The 16,741-nt window shown below is 44.4% G+C and overlaps 1 long non-coding RNA gene across 1 annotated transcript; it reads right to left on the reverse strand.

Moving 5' to 3' along the window:
• Positions 1-9,768: 9,768 nt before the first annotated feature.
• LOC146405477 (uncharacterized) lies at positions 9,769-15,365 on the reverse strand. Its single transcript, XR_014837563.1, has 2 exons — positions 11,306-15,365; positions 9,769-10,492 (listed from the first exon to the last, which is right to left on the reverse strand). It is a non-coding gene; the product is annotated as an uncharacterized LOC146405477 (long non-coding RNA).
• Between the last annotated feature and the right edge of the window lie 1,376 nt (positions 15,366-16,741).

A 16,741-nucleotide genomic window follows, 5' to 3' on the forward strand; every position in this document is an offset into this window, starting at 1 on the left:
GGAATTCCCATTGTGGCTCAGCATGTTAAGGACTCAACATTGTCTCTATGAGATGTGGGTTTGATCTCAGGCCTTGTTCAGTGGGTTAAGGATCTGGCATTACCACAAGCTGCAGCATAGGTCACACATGGAGCTCGGATCTGGTGTTGCCATCGCTATGGCACAGGCCTGCATCTGCAGCTCCAATTCAGCCCCTAATTTGGGAACTTCCTTCCATATGCTACAGATGAGACAGACAGACACAGAGACAGAAAGAAAGGGAAAAAAAAAATTTCAGTCTGAGGTTGCTTGAACTCCTGGATGCTAAACACAGGTATAGAGAGGACTGGCTGAATACATGTTGAAAAAAAATCTTCATGTAAGTGGACCCTTCCAGTTCAAATTCATGTTGTTCAAGGTTCAACTGTGCTATTTTGTAAAAGTATAATACAATATGCTATAATTACAAATATGATAACTATATATAATATATTCTACTTATATATGATATATACTAGTTATGTATAATTCTATACTATATACTACATATACTATGTACAGGTTATACACTACATACACTTTATATACACCATATTCTACATATTTTATATATACATATGCAGGCAAACACATACTATATGCAATATTAATAAATTTGAAACAAATTTGATACTATATAATAATACAGTACATGAAAACCTATTTTTATAAACAGCAAAAGCATCAATAAAACACCAGCAAACTTAACTCAGCAATACATAAAATGACCTATACACCATGACCAAGTGGGATTTAACTCAGGAAAACACGTTGGTTTTACATCTGAAAATGATTCAACATAATGAACATCAAAATCTAAAGGATCATCTCAGTATACATAAAAAAAAGCTATTGACAAGGAGTTCCCATCATGGCTCAGTGGAAACAAATCTGACTAGCATCCATGAGGATGCAGATTCAATCCCTGCCCTTGCTCAGAGGGTTAAAGATCCTGCATTGCCGAGGGCAGTAGCATAGGTTGCAGAGGCGGCTCAGATCTGACATTGCTGTGGCTGAGGCATAGGCCAGCGGCCACAGCTCCAATTCAACCCCTAGCCTGAGAACTTCCATATGCCATGGGTGCAGCCCAAAAAGAGAAGAAAAAAAAAGCTATCAACAAATTTCAACACCACTTGACAAGGAAAACTCTCAATAAACTGTGACAAGAAGGGAAGTTACTCAACTTGAAATAATGCATCAATAAAAACCCAGAGCTAACAATATGCTTGATGGTGAGTCTGAAGGCTTTCTCTCTAAGATCAGAAACAAGACACAGATGTCTGCTCTAATCAGTTCTATTTATCACTGTAAAGAAGGTGCTACCAGGAAAACTGGGTAAGAACATTTCAAGGGTATATACATTTAACTCCTCAGGCAGACACAAAAGCACACAGATGTTTTCACAGCACATATACGACACATGCAGACACAGACACAAAACTCTGAGAATTAATGGCTCAAACACAAGGATATTCCCAAAGATCCCAAGGCTTCTGTACTCCCCTCAGTTTAGGACTAATCACCATCAGACATGTGGTATAATTTTACTTAGATTTCTCCTTTCTTCTCTCCTAGAATGTCAGCTTTTAAGCACGCAGGGATATTTCCTTGGCTTTGTTCACCACAACACCTACCAGAAGGCCTGTCACCAAAGGAGATAGATACTAATTGAATGGCAGGGCTCACAAGGAGTCAAACAGACATACACACTCACATGGAGGTTTTACAGAAACTTCATCATAGGCCCAGAGCTTCACACAGTGAATGGTTCTTACTCCCATCCCCTATGGTAGAGGGGTGTCTTCTGGTTCCCCATCTATTCCCCAAAAAGGGTGTTTGGGCTCCTCCTAATGGGGAAGAGGCTTCACACTTCCTGACACCCTACAGTATAAAAAGCACATCTCTACAATAATTACATAAAATGGGAGACTATGGATGGCAGTGTCATTGCTGGAAAAGGCACACACACACCCTGGTTTTACACAAACTTCATCACAGGCCCACTCCACCTGATCTTAACAGAGTGAACTGTTTTCAGCTCCATCCCCTGTGACACATGGGAGTCACGGAGGCCCCCAAACCGACTCTCCTAATGGCAAAAGGACTTCAGACTTTCTGGGCTGACAGAGTACACTAGGATCTTCTCTTAAGAAAAACTTCTCAGGGAGTTCCCTTCGTGGCTCAGTGATTAACCAACGTGACTAGTATCCATGAGTATCCATCCAATCCCTGGCCTCGCTCAGCGGGTTAAGGATGTGGCGTTGCCAGAGAGCTGCACTGTAGGTTGCAGACGCGGCTAGGATCGCGCTGTTGCTGTGGCATAGGCTGGTAGCTGCAGCTCCTATTCGACTCCTAGCCTGGGAACTTCCACACGCTACAGGTGAAGCCCTGAAAAGACAGACAGACAGACAGACAGAAAGAAAGAAAGAAGGAAAGAAAGAAGGAAGGAAAGAAAGAAAGAAAGGAAGAAGAAGGAAGGAAGGAAGGAAGGAAGGAAGGAAAGAAAAGAAAAGAAAAGAAAAGAAAAAACTTCCCAGGAGCCTGAAGAGGTGTCTCGGGGTCCGCAATGACTGGAGTTGCGTTCCAGCCACTCACGTTGTTCCAATTGCTTCCAGAAACTCACCCCTCACGATATGACCCCTTCCTCACTTTGCTTTCCTACTGGAGGTTCAGTGAGGGCAACAAAGGTTTCTGCATTCTCCCTTGGCCTCCATACCCTCTGGGCTGTCTCCTCCGGACAGTATCCATCACCCCCCAGGTCTCACCGGCACACAGAGGTCCGCCCCCTCCCCCCCCCGCCTCTCCCGGGCCTGGATCGCTGTCCCTACTTGATCGGGGAGCAGCGGCCTCGACACCTCAGATCCCTGGTCTCCTAGACACAAAGAGATCACTTTAGGGGCTCTGGAAAGCACTGAAAGCTGTGGCAGGAACAGGTGGGTACGTGGCTCTGCCCCTTTCCGCCTCTTCCCCTGCGAAACTGGGAGCTGGTCCTCCAACTGAGCCCCCGCCCCCTCCTGCGCCTGCGCACTTCAGGGAAGGCGAAAATCCCGTTAGGCGCCTTTCATCTGGAGACCGTACCACGTTGAATACTAGAGTTTTGTGAAGCAAAGGGGGCGCCAGCCTGAAGAGGGTCTGGCTGAGTTCGCCATTTCCCACAGACAACGGTGCTGGAGATCCGCAGAGATTTTCCTGTACCAGAAAAAGAGCAGTCACCGGGCTCAGTGCAACAGCTTTGTGGAGGCCGATCCTGGGGGGGAGGGAGCAGGACGTGTTCAGCGCATGCGCTGCCAAAAACTCTGGACTGCGCCAGGAAACTAAGGGAGGGTGATGTGGTGATAGTGGTGTCTGTTTGAGTGACAGTTACTGGAGCTAGGACAAGGCAGGGCATCTCTTTTCAACATTATTGGTAGTTTTGAAGCTATTGTAAAACTGTACTTGTTGGTAGAGGTGATGTTTGTCTGACAGCGAGGAATTGTGTGTCCGAGGGACCTGAGCCTCACAGCGTTTCTGTGTTCCGCCACTGCTTCATCTCACAGTCACTTGGGATTCCAACAGAAAATGTCTAGAGTGGGATAGTGTTGCACAAATATTTCCCAGTAAGCAGGTACAGAGTATGCTAGAGATGGGAAATGTAGAAGCTAGAAATGGTCTCAAGACCTGCTCTGGGAATTCGTAACATTGATGCTCAAGGATTAGATTAGGACGCACTCAAGTCATATCCTACTTGGGGAGATCTGAACACGCACCTTTGTGTCAGGGCACAGCATTGCCACATCTGACCCAAGAAACCTGGAGTCCACTCAAAGATAGACCCGGAGAACTCTATCACTTTCTTACCAGTTATGTGAATGACAGCGAGAGGGGGTGTAACTTTGGAGGGTGTGTCCTAAGTCAGACTTGGTACCAAGAAAAGTCCTGTTGTGATCCATGACCTTCTTTCTTTCTACTCCTTCCCTTTTCTTCCTATGAAGGACTCCAGGAGGTAGAAAGAAGTGTTACACATGTAAAATTCAAGTTTCAGGAGTGTTTAACACTCTCCTAGCATGTGAAAGCATTTACGTTGTTTTCTATTAGTTTTTAGAATGTGCACATACGATTTTGAGTGTAGCTGTGAGTTTTACAGATGTATAGTTATACTACTACCAAGTTAGAAGATACTTCATCACCCCAAAGGAACACTCTGGTGGTGCCTGGTTGTAGAGAACCCTCCCTACCCTTAACCACTGATCTGTTTTTAGTTCTTATAATTTTGCCCATTTCACAGTGTCATGTGTGGAATATCATGTTGTCTTACGAATTGTTGGAAAGTTTGATTCCACATTTGTAAAAGTACATAATTATGCATACCTGGTAGTGTTCTGAGTTTGCAATTTTTGACATCGCCCAGAAAAGCGGCACTGATTATGCCTTTGACATAGAGATTCCACTGTTTTGAGTTATGTGAACTGACATAAGACCCCATGCTTAACTTTCTTCATTTGCATTATGGGAGCAAAAATGGAGACAAGAGATCAAATGAGATACTAATAATTATAAAATCACATGTCAAACTGCTAAGAAAGCATAAATTACTGCTGGAACAAAACGGAGCAAGTTTGGACTTCCATTGCTGTTTAATTAAACAAAAACTGTCACCTTTTACCTTATCTTCCATAAAATCTGAAAGTGTGAACATGGAAACGATCTCTGAAAACAGAAAAAGTGAGCTTTGAAATTTTTGTGCATAAAGCTCCCAGTTACTCCTCTTATAACAAGGCACAGAAAATTTCCTACTTTGCCACTACATGCAGATATTACTCAAAATGATACCCTCTGTTTAGAGTCACCTAAATTATTCCTTGAACGTCCATAGATATTTTTGGTCTCCCTTCTTCTCTTCCTTTTTGGCCATCCCACAAAGCATATGAAGATCCAAGCCTCAACTGCCACCTACACCAAAGCTGCAGCAACTCCAGAGACTTTAACCTATGGTGCCTGGATCGAACCTGCATCCTGGGGCTGCAGAGACACCATCGATCCTGTTATGACACAGTGGGAACTCCTATTTTTGGTATTTCAACAGGGAAATCATATTAAACTTGTACAGATTATCACTCTATTCATAGAGAACCCTAATGAGCTACAGCTGTGCAGATGGCCAGAACCCTTCCTCAAACTTGGAGGAACATGAAGATTTCACAGGCACAAATTGGGTCCTTCAGTCTGAATAGCAACAAAATGATAATGCCAAATCAAAAAGCAATTTCAGTTCCCTTCAAACAATGTTAAACAGAAACATAAAGACCACAAAAATCCATGGCCCAAAGCAATGGGAAACACATCCCAGATCCTCCTGTCCAGGAGTTCCTGCTCTGGCATAGTGGGTTAAGGATCTGGCATTGCTGCAGCTGTGGTGTAGTTTGCAGATGCAGCTTGGCTTCGATCCCTGGACTGAGAGCTTCCATATGCCTCGGATATAGCTGAAAAAAAAAAAAAAAAGATGTTTATGTCCAAACTCCTGATCAAATAATAGCACATGCACTGGAACTTTTAATCATGACTAAAATGAAGATGAACAATATTTATGGGGAAACACTGCTGTTAATCCCAGGAATGCAGAACTTTCAGTCCTGTTTACATCCACCCCTGAGCAGTTCCTCAAAGAGTGTTTACAATATATTAGATGGTGAAAAAATAATGATTGATGGTAACATCCATGCTCACTGAGGCCACTACACTTTGTAAAAAAGATATACAACCCTGCCACCTTCTCTGTTATCTCACCTGTCATGGTTTCCTTTCCATCAATGCCCTTATTTTCTATTTAGAAATCCAAGGTTTTGATCTAATCATCTCTTTCCCCACAAAAATACAGGTACCAAGGGCGCAAGAATTTTTCTTTCATGCCTCAACATCCAGAACCTAGAGTGCCTTGAATATTTCTGCTAAGTCAGTAACTTTCAGTGCACACTGCCTGACATATGATGAACATTGAAAAATTAGCAGCAAGAGCATATTTTCTGAGCAAGAAGTATTTACTGGAAGAAGGATCCTGATTTTGTCTCTCTCTAGGTTTGTGTTCTCTGACAAAATACCTAAATTTATAAGCCTCAGTTGACTTATGGAGATTGCAAAAATCATGTAGGTTGCCATTGAATACTTAAAGGAAAATGTATAAATACACTATAGGAAACATTTCAGTATTGAGTTAACAGGAAAAGTAAAAGATGTTCCATATAACTGGAAGCTGGCCTGACAATGGCCGCAAGGCCTAAATACATTCTGCTGAAGAGAAAAATGTCATGTATGTCCATCATCAGACAAAGCTACTCCATGACCATGATGGATGAAAACAAAAAGCTTTCTGTAACCATGTTTCTATAAGCAAGAAAAGAAAACAGTTTCCAAAGAATAAAAATGACCCAAATTCCCCTCTTCTTCCTAATATGATTGGTGCTACTGTTAGCTAGGAAGCAGTAGGGAAGGGATGGGGTTAAATCAAAGTGTACTTTTTTTTTTTTTTGCCACACCTGCTGCATGTGAAAATTCCTGGGGATCAAATCTGAGCCACGGCAGTGATGGTGGCCACAGCAGGGACAATGCCAAATCCTTAACCCACTGAGACACCAGGGAACTCCCCAAATGTGCTTTGTTTTGCAGAAACTAACTTGCAGAAAGTTCCAGACACAGATGTTCCAAAAAGGTTACAGTGCATTCCAATCAACAAGTCACCACAGCATGAACAAACAACCAAGCACCCGTTCCCTAGTAGTTTTTGGCAACCTAGAGTAACTTTGCCTCATTATCATGCCTACCCTTTCATGAATATGCATACCCCTGCCCCACCCCACCCTCCCAGTCCCGGATTCTGGGGTGGGGAGGGGTGTCGGGCAGGGAGAGTGTTTTGAGAGCTCTCTTAGGGTGTCCTCACTTGTTACAAGTAATAAATGCTTCTGCTTTAATCAAAAGAACGGGGTGTATACATTGGCTATGCACCCCATGTGACAGACCCAGAGTCCAGTAACCACTGAGTCTAGTAATACTTCTTAGGTATACATTATGCCGTCATTTCCGCCTTCTAGATAAGAGCTATTTTATTTATTTATTTATTTTGCTTTTTAGGGCCGCACCCACAGCATACGCAGATTCCAAGGCTAGGGGTCCAATCAGAGCTGTAACTGCTGGCCACAGCCACAGCCACAGCCACACAGGATCCGAGCCATATCTGTGACATACACCACAGCTTGTGGAAACATCGGATCCTTAACCCACTGAGCAAGGCCGGGGATTGAACCTGTGTCCTCGTGGATGCTAGTCAGATTCGTTAACTGCTGAGCCACGATGGGAACTCCCTGAATTTTTTAAAGTTTTTAATTTTTTTTCTTAATGGTCGTACCCGCTGCAAATGGAAGTTCCCAGGCTAGGGGTCCAATCATAGCTGCAGCTGCCAGCACAGCCACAGCAAAGGTAGATCTGAGCCAAATCTGAGATCTAAGCTGCAGCTTGCAGAAAGGCTGGATCCTTAACCCACTGAACAAGGCCAGGGATCCAACCCACAACCTCATGGTTCATAGTCGGATTCGTTTCCACTGTGCCATGGAGAGAACTCCAAAAGTAAAAAGTTTTAAGTAAGAGAGTGAATACATAACACACATAATGAAAGAAAAGTATGCAAATAATATCTCTTGATACTATATCAAGAATATACAAGGAAGTTCTACAACTCAAATAGTCCATTTAAGAAATGTCATAAGAGAAGTTCCCGTAGTGGCTCAGTGGTTAACAAACCCAACTAGTAACCATGAGGTTTTGGGTTCAATCCCTGGCCTCACTCAGTGGGTTAAGGATCCAGTGTTGCTAGGAGCTGTAGTGTAGGTCGTGGACGTGGTTCAGATCCTATGTTGCTGTGACTGTGGCTAGGCCAGCAGCTGTAGCTCCGATTGGACCCCTAGCCTGAGAATCTCCATATGCCGCACCTTCGGATGTAAAAAAGACAAAAAGACAAAAAGACAAAAAAAAAAAAAAAGTCATAAGACATAAACAGATATTTTTCCAAGAGAGATTTAGCCATCAAGGAAATGCAAATCAAACCCCAGTGAGGAGATTCTGTGTGGCTCAGCTGGTTAAGGATCTGGCACATGATGTAGGGTCGGGGGAGGCAAAAAAAAAAAAAAAGAATTCTACCACCTACTCTCTTAAGCATCTTAACACTTTCTGTGTACTGCTCACACTTAGGTTTACATAACCTTTTCTTATTTTTTCTTATATCAGTACACACAGAATTTGAATTGCCTTAGGGATATTAAAATGCCTTTTACATATCAAAGTTCTCCAAGGATACATTAGAAATATGACCTAAAATAAGTTTCCTGGAGTTCCCATTGTGGCTCACCAGCAAGGAATCTGACTAGTATCCATGAGGATGTGGGTTGGGTCCCTGGCGGCGCTCAATGGATTAAGGATCCAGGTGCTATGCGGTAGTTCGTAGCCATGGCTGGGATCTGGGATTGCTGTGGCTGAGGTAGCAGCTGCAGCTCCAATTGGACCCCTAGCCTAGGAACCTCCATATGTCGCAGGTGTGGCCCTAAAAAAATGAAATAAAATAAAAATAAATTGCTTTTCAATGTACCTGAGAATATGATGAACACATTCACTCATACCTTGTGGTTAGGCCGAGCAGAGTCCCTGAGCCCAGGTTAGGGCTGTGGGATGCCAACATCCCACCAGAGCCAAGGGCTTAGGAAACCATGGGATTTTTTTTTTTTTTTTTAAGTACAAAAGGAGTGGGTATGGAGGAGTGATGAATAAAGGAGTATGAGCTGTCACAAAGATCAAAATGGAGCCAGTCTAATTACTGCATAAGGTGAGACGGCTTCTAAGTGCCTGTGTATAGAGAAGGATCACAGTTCCAGGAGTGGTCTTAAAGCATTTCGTTTCAAATGCAAATATCCTTGCAGAGGACTAGGTATGGCTTGCTTTAGGCTCGGACAGGTAAGTTCGGACCCGCTGTCACTCAGAGTTGGGCCCGGTCGATCTGGGGCCGCAGCAGCCTAGGTGGGTGGGCCGAGCAACCACGGTCTCCGACCTCCTTCCTGCCAACCTCGGGATCGCGGGTCGCCTACCCTTAAAGGCTCCACATTGCGGTCCCGCCAACTCTACGACGTAAGCCAACCGTGGAGGAAGACCCAGTAAACCTAGAAATGATGAATATGCTTCCCGGGGTGCAGGAGACCAAGCAGGGACTGAACGCAGCCAGCATTGTGGAAGATAGACCCTCCCGGGGTTCAGCTCCAGAATCTTCAGAACCGAGTCCGCCATGGCGGTTGCTCGGACCTTGGTTCCCTCCAGCTCGCAGCGACCTTTTTCAAGAGACCTGTTTCGTCGTTGCTCTCAGCGACTTTGGCTCAGGAACTTCTCTGGACAGCTCTGCGCCTGCAGCTCCGCCTCTCCCCCAGATTGTGCAGTGACCACAGGGAGAGTCATCAGGAGACTATCATGACTCGATCTGCGGCTTCAGGTGCGGGAAGAGCTGGGGTCAGTGGGAATCTCCAGTCCTTTCTTTCTCCTCAGAGGGGGCAATCCCTTTTCTCCTGAGTTTTCCAAATGTTTGTGAAGCAGAGTCTCAAATCCACGATCCTGAACGCCTCCCTCCCCACTTCCTAGAACTGGCAATCCATGCCCAAACATCCAATTCCCTTCCACATTCTCAAACCCCAACTTCCCATCTGGGATTCACAGCATCCTTGTCAATTATTCGACCTCCCTGATGCATTTCAAAGAGGCCCAATATTTTATTGTTTCCCTACTCTTTTCAAAAGGTTTATTTTTTTGCTGGTGGATATTTTACATAGAGGAAAGCTAACTATGTTGCATGAAACTGTGCCTTTTCTCCCAGAATCTTTCATAGGCACAGACGTCCTATGGAAATTCCTTTGGGCAGAGGTTCCTCTGTGAAATTTTCCTGGGTGATCTGTCCTGTCCATCAGGTTCCAGGTCAGCACTGCCCCCCTCTGAGTTAGTCACCTTTAAAAGATTTATTCACTTGATGTTAGTCCAGGTGTTTCAATTAGTAAATTTTATTTAATCAATAAAACTTGAAACAGTATGAAATATATCCAAGAGGCAATAAAGAAATGAATATCAGGAAATAAAATATTCCAACATAATACCGCACGTGTTAAAAATTCTTGTTTCTCTTCTCTCTTTTTTCTTTTTTGACTATACCTGGGGCATATGGAAGTTCCCGGGCCAGGGAATGAATCCCAGCCACAGCTATGACCTACACTGTACCCATGGCAACATGGGATTCTTAACCCACTGTGCCACAGCAAGAACCCCATTTTGGAATTGCCGTTATGGCTCAGCAGAAACGAATCTGACTAGGATCCATGGCCTTGATCAGTGGGTTAAGGATCCCGAGCTGCCATGAGCTGTGGTGTAGGTCTCAGATGCAGCCTGAATCTGGTGTTGCTCTGGCTATGGTGTAGGCCGGCAGCTACAGCTCCAATTCCACCTCTAGCCTGGGAACCTCCATATGCTGCAGTTACGGCCCTAAAAAGATAAAAAAGAGAGAGAGAGAGAAAGAAAGAGAGAAAGAAAGAAAGAAAGAGTGAAAGAAAAGAAAGTTCCTGGCCCAGAGACTGAACCTCTACGAAGGCAGAGACCCCAGCTGCAGGCAGTGACAATGCAAGATTCTTAACCACTAGGCCACCATAGAACTCTCAAATTTCTCTACTTCAAATAAATTTGTAAGATAGGAAAATCTGACTTAAGACTCACTGACCACATACCCTGGTCCCCTCCAGTGCTGTTACTCCCGCCCACCCCAATATACTTCTGAAAAATTCTTGAGCATTCTGTTTCTTTAAATCAAGCAATTGTGGATGCATTTTTTTTTTTCTTTTTACAGCTGCACCTGCAGCATATGGAAATTGCCAGGCTAGGAGTCAAATTGGAGCTGCAGCTGCCGGTCTATGCCACAGCCACATAGGATCTGAGCCACATCTGCAACTCATTCCACAGCTTGTGGCAACGCTGGATCCTTAACCAACTGATAGAGGCCAGGGACTGAACATGCATCCTCACCGGCACTATGTCAGGATCTTAACCTGCCGAGCCACAACAGGAACTCTGCAAACCCAGGTTTGTCCTTGCAGTGAGCAATCAGACCCTACATTTTTATTTATTTATTTACTTACTTTTTTTTTTGTTTGTTTTGGCTTTTTGTTTTTTCAGGGCTGCACCGACTGCATATGGAGGTTCCCAGGCTAGGGGTCCAATCAGAGCTGTAGCCACCAACCTACACCACAGCCACAGCAACTCAAGATCTGAGCAGTGTCTGCAACCTACACCACAGCTCACGGCAACGCTGGATCCTTAACCTACTGGGCGAGGCCAGGGATCGAACCCGAAACCTCATGGTTCCTAGTTGGATCAGTTTCCGCTGCACCACGATGGGAACTCCAGACCCTACATTTTTAGATACTTGCTGCTCATAGCTTAAACCTCACCCCACAAGATGATGAGGAAGACCGGGTAGTCTCCCCTTTAGAGCAGGCAGGAGGTTCCAACCACAAGCCCTGGTAGTGTGCAGGGACTCTTGCCCTGGCCCCATGCCCCAAGCACAACGAACTCCCAGGCCAGGCTCCTCTCCTTGCCTTCTGAAGCCATTTCAGAGCTGCTTGAGGGGCCAGCCCTAGCCCCCACCCCAATTCCATACCTTTTCATGCCTTCTTGGTATATGTGGTGGGGGGTACTTTGGCATGTCTCAACAAGGGAACCACACCTCTGCAGGTTACAAATGGCAATAATGGGCAGCATGTTCATACATGCTGTCTTCTGCTCTTTCTCACCTGCTGTGCTGTCTGAAGGAGGCTGGCGCTGTGGGCTGCAGGGTGGTGGGAAGCTCTGCTGCTCTGTGTAGCACTGTTGACCTTACCAGGACTCAGTTCTGTGGTCAGCTGACCAGTGCTGAGTATTTCAAGAATTCCCAAGAAGTGTGGGATTGGGGCTCTGTTTAAGGTAGTCCTGGGTCAGTGCCTGTGCCAGCATTAATCAGTGTGTTAGAAACTGTGACAGAGGCTGGGTTGGCTCCGAAATGCACTTGTGCAAGAGGTGGCCTCACTGAGTGAGTGGTTGGTCCTAAAAAAGTGGTTTTATGAAAGGAGGGAGAATAGAGAGAGGGAAAGGAAAGGTGGCCACTAGGTGGCAGGCTGAACTAACATTCCAAATACCAGAAGGCTCACCAGAACCCTTAAATAATTCCACTGCAGCTTCAAAGATTGTAACCCTTGGCATTATAGAGGACAACACCCATGGCATCCTTGTGATGTGATAAATGTGTTCATTCAAATCTGACCTAAGCCTCGGTTTATTAAACCCTGTAATATTGTCATGGGGAAGACTCCTAACCCTGAGGGCACAGTTTTGAGGCTCTTGAAAAAAATTTATAAAAACCAGGGCGGAGAGGCACCCCCTTCCCTGAAGTATATTCAGTGAAGAAAAAAACAAAACAGGGCAGATCAGGAGGAAGGAAATAATAGGTAAAATACTGAAACCAAGGTCCACAATTTGGTCCAACAGGAAATCCAAAATATACTAAAAAAATTTACACAGCAAAACAGATGAAAGGACACTGCTTGGCTTTTGGGCTTCCACAACATAGGTTCTGAATTAATTTTGCTATCTGATGTAAAGTGCTACTTTAGAAACCTTCGAGTGGCCAATCAATACTAGGTCTCAAATTTACCTGATATCCCACTAAATTTAAGCAAGATACCTCTGATAATCTTAGGAGCACTAATGAATATAATATAGAGGACAAATAGGACAATATTTCTCCGTAACCATCAGAACTAAATTCTCCATGGTTACAATACCCATTGTCCTAAAATATTCCATACTGAGTCAATGATTCATGGATTAAAATGGCTTGGAGTTCCATGCTGGCTCAGCAGGTTAAGCATCCAGTGTTGTCACTGCTATGGCATGGGTTTGATGCCTGGCCCAGCAGCCTTAGCATGCTGCAGACGTGGCCAAAAAAAAATATAAAACTGGCTTGACAAAATGGGACCTCACAAACCTTACTTTCCATATAAATTAGTTAATACGGCCCAACATAAATTATGCAGGACCTTGATGGATTGAAAACTGTATACAAAACCTAGTTAGGGAAAGGTTAACTATTCCAAGTTCTTCTCCTTCCAACATCCCAATTTGTTCTATTATTAAACCAGGAAAGAATCTCACGCTACAATGGATTAAGGCAACCTTGAGGCTGTGGTTGTACCAACAGAACCCTAACACCCAGTCCCTAGCGTTATAGAAATTACTGATTCCATCTAATCAGCAACTGATAAATATTCTGTTCTCACAGATTTGGCTAAGTGTGTTCAGTGCCTATTTCAATAGCCTCTCAGCAGCAGTTGGCCTTCAGCTCTGAAGCATGGTGATACGTCTTTATTGGATTATCCTCATGGATCTGAACTAAGGCTAGTTTCCCTAAGAACACAGGTTCTCTAAGAACACAGGTAGGACACTGCATTAACGACATCTCCTTATCTAAGGACATTAAGGACACAGAAATATTGAAGAAGCTAACAAAAAAGTGGAGAGGACATGGAGTTCCTGTTGTGGCTCAGCAAGTTAAGAACCCTACTAGTGTTCATGAGGATGTGGGTTGGATCCCTGGCCTCACTCAGTGGGTAAGGATCAGGCATTGCCACGCTGTGGCGTAGTTTGCAGATGTGGCTTAGATCTGGCATTGCTGTGGCTGTGGCTTAGGCTGGCAGCTGCAGCTCTGATTGGACCCCTAGCCTGGGAACTTCCACATGCTGCAGGGGCACCTGTGAAAAAGAAAAAAAACAAAAAGCAAAAAAACAACAAAAAAAGAGTGGATGGGACATGGCCATACATATAATGTTAGTCCTAGACAACTTTGTTAAATTTCTGAAAATTATGTGATAAACTTGAACCCCACTCCCTTCCTGACACTATAAAGAAATAGCTACTCTTCCCCTCAGTACCTACAACATCTACATGGTGCTTTTGATGTTCTGCAGGCAACACTTCTTGTTTACAAATTTTGCTTGAGCCCATTTCCAATGTCGTTTGCAAATCTGCCACCTTGCATGGGTACCCCTACCACAAAAGGCTGAAGACTCTCTTCAATTACAAGAGACACTTCAGTTACTGCTCTTAGAGATTCCTTCCTAGAGAGGAAGAATGTGGATGGTTTGTCTCTTTGCTCTCCTTCTCAAGTCTCCTAACCAGAAGACAGTATCCACTTGCTAAAACTTTCAGCCTTAATGGGACATAAGGTTGCCAAAGAAAAACTGCAGTCTACCCAAACCCAGGCTCAAAATTTAGGGCTTCTGCTATCAGAACATAGATCAGAACACAGGGTTACACATAGATCCAGACAGACTTCATGGTACCCTAAGTTTCATGGTATCCAAAGTAAGCACCAACCATGGGGTTTTCTCAGGCTAGTTACTGCCAAAATTGGATGCCAAATTTCTCTCATATGGCCAAATCTCTATATATGTCTTACACAACAACAACCCTGACCCAATCTTATGGAAAGAACTGGACACATAGGCTTCAAGAAGGGTTTGAAGAACCTATGTGCCCTTAGCATCCCAATTACCAGATTCCCTTTATCTTTTGGTATATGAAAAGGAATGCAATGCCCTTGGGAAACTCACCCCAAAACACATCTATCACCATTGACCCATAGGGCTTTTACAGCCAGCGAACTGGACCCTGTGCCATGGGGACACCCTTTAGCTTAGAGCCACTACAGCCACTGGCCTTTTGGTTAAGGCCATGGGGAAAACTGTTGGAGGATCCTTAGCCATTTTTTTTTTTTTTTTACCTCAGGCATTATTAGCTCTCTTGGATTTTCATCACACTCAACATTTCTCAGGTAGCTGCCTCACCTCCTATGAAGCCCTTTTGATAAATGCCCTTCATACAACTCATTTACCCTGTAACAATCACAACCCTGCTAACCCTGCTACCCTTCTCTCCTCTAATAATGAAGTACCTTATGACTGTTTAATGCTGACAGACCACCTCCTGACTCGTGATGATGTACAGGAAATTACACTGGGTACTGATAACTTCTCATGGTTCATTGATAGTTCTTATTTAAAAGGTGACAATGGGAGTTCCTGCTGTGGTGCAGCGGGTTAAGGATTCAACATCACCTCTGTGGAGGCAAGGTTTGGTTCCCAGCCCAGGAGAGTGGGTTAAGGAGCTGGTGTTGCCGCAGCTGTGGCATAGGTCACAGCTGAGGCTCAGATTTGATCCCTGGCCCAGGAACTTCCACATGCCATGGGTGTAGCCGAAAAAGAAAAAAAAAAAAAGTGACAGTGGCAAATATTGTGCTGGGTATGCTAGTACAACTCTTTTTGATATTGCTGGGCAGCATCTTTACCTGTGGCTGTTCTGACCCAGCAGGCTGAATTACATGCTTTTCCACGGGCTTGTACATTAGCCAAAGAAAAAACTGCCACTGTTTGTACTGATAATAGCTCGTGATTTTTTTTTGTCTTGTCTTTTCTAGGGCTGAACCTTCGGCATATGGAAGTTCCCAGGCTAGGGGTCTATTCGTAACTGTAGCCACCGGCCTATGCCAGAGTCACGGCAATGCCAGATCTAAGCCGCGTCTTTGATCTACACCAGAGCTCACAGCAATGCCAGATCCTTAACCCACTGAGCGAGGCCAAGGATCGAACCTGAAACTTTATGGTTCCTAGTTGGATTCGTTAACCACTGAGTTGCAACAGGAACTCCCAATAGCTCATGATTTTGGAAGGTTGTGTAAGTAAGTATGGCTTCCTTACTTCCACGGAAATAAAGTTAAAAATGGTCCTATGTTCATGAATTATTGAAGGCAATACTTCTATCTACTGCTTTAGCTATTATTAAAATTCTGAGGCATTTTAAACTTGACTCTCTGGAAGCTAGGGGAAATCCTCCTGGTATTTCTGCAAGGAATGCCACCCTTAAAACGATCTACAGGAGTTTCTGCTGTGGTGCAGTGGGTTACAAATCTGACTGCAGCAGCTTGGATTGCTTGGAGCTGCAGTTTGATCTCCAGCCTTGTGCAGTGGGTTAAAGGATCCAGTGTACCTACAGTTGCGGCCAAGGTCACAGCTGCAGACTGGATTCATCCCTGGCTCAGGAACTCCCATGTGCCGTGGGCGCAGCAATTAAAAAAAGAAGAAGAATCAACAGCAGCCAAATGTCTGTTTTAGACCAAAGGGATATTGGCCCAAATAATTTACAAAAACTGGCTAGAGGCCCAACATCTGGCCTCAGAAAAAGGAAAACAAGATTGGAAATTCGATTTTTGTTTGATAAAAAGAGAAAGCTCCTGGAGTTCCTGTGTGGCACAGTGGTTAACGAATCTGACTAGGAACCATGAGGTTTCGGGTTCGACCCCTGGCTTTGCTCAGTGGGTTAAGGATCCAGTGTTGCTGTGAGCTGTGGTGTAGGTTGCAGATGCGGCTCGGATCCAGCTTTGCTGTGGCTCTGGTGTAGGCCAGAGGCTACAGCTCTGATTAGACCCCCTAGCCTGGGAACCTCCATATGCCGCGGGAAGCAGCCCTAGAAAAGACAAAAAAAAAAAAAAAAAAAGAGAAAGCTCCTGTTTGGACCAAGTACCAACCCAGTCCTACCAGAGATTCTAAAACTCTCACTCCTTAACTATACATGCATTAAATCATGGGTCAACAGA

Source organism: Sus scrofa, chromosome 2, assembly GCF_054392235.1.
Source record: "Sus scrofa isolate SSC_HxYL_T2T_F1_AM1 chromosome 2, Sscrofa_HxYL_maternal_Yorkshire_Landrace_v2.0, whole genome shotgun sequence".
Classification (NCBI taxonomy): Eukaryota; Metazoa; Chordata; class Mammalia; order Artiodactyla; family Suidae; genus Sus; species Sus scrofa.